This window comes from Orycteropus afer, unplaced genomic scaffold, assembly GCF_000298275.1.
Source record: "Orycteropus afer afer isolate SDZICR_OR568_19922 unplaced genomic scaffold, OryAfe1.0 scaffold00017, whole genome shotgun sequence".
In the NCBI taxonomy this organism is placed as follows: Eukaryota; Metazoa; Chordata; class Mammalia; order Tubulidentata; family Orycteropodidae; genus Orycteropus; species Orycteropus afer.
This window is the reverse complement of record NW_006921604.1, coordinates 13,126,924-13,127,672: the sequence shown is the minus strand read 5'-3', so window position 1 is coordinate 13,127,672 and position 749 is coordinate 13,126,924. Positions and strand designations below refer to the sequence as shown.

At 43.0% G+C, this 749-nt stretch overlaps 1 pseudogene; it reads right to left on the bottom strand.

Annotated features, from left to right (window-relative positions):
- Positions 1-214: 214 nt before the first annotated feature.
- Positions 215-477, bottom strand: LOC103213733 (annotated as a pseudogene).
- Positions 478-749: the final 272 nt, after the last annotated feature.

Genomic DNA, 749 nt, shown 5'->3' with positions numbered 1-749 from the left:
TTATTTTTAAAAAAGAAGGAAAGAAATACAAATGTAAGCTGTTTTGCTAATTATTTTATAACCACAACAAACTAGTACAGAGAAGGCCATGAACACAATGAAGGATCGAAGATGGTGTTCCCTTAGCTGAAGATTTCAGTCTCTAGTATTTGGGATTTAGGCTGCAGTCCTTGTTTTTGGATGGGTCACTGGGTTTGTGGGCATAGTCCATGCTTTAACCAGATTTGAGCTGAACCATGGCCACTTGGCCCAGGTAAAAGAATTGCTTAGTTTCATGTGTCACATAACTACCAAAGTTTCCTTCCATGATGCAGTGCCAGGTGGGGTTGTACTTCTTATCAAACTCCTTTTTGATCTGGGCCACAATATTCTTCTCTCTGTTGTATTTCTGCAACACCTGAGTCCCACAGTCCACCGAGTTCAGTTGCACCTCCTCCAACATGTCTGCATTTTTGATCAGACCTTTTGGTCACACATGGTTACCTTGGAGCAGGGACTGGCCGACTGTGACTTCCTCCTGGGGCAGGGGTTAGAGTGTCTCAAGCTCAGCAGGAGCTGCCCTTGCTAGCATAACTGGGAAGCCCAGATAGCTTACTTTTTAACTTTCCATTGTACATTCATTCAACATTAATTTACTGAGCACTAAATGCCAGGCATCCTTCTAGAATCTGGGAACACAGGAGTGAAGAAAACAAGAATCCCTGCCTTTCTGAAGTTTGTATTCTACCTGGCAAAGACATCCAATAGAC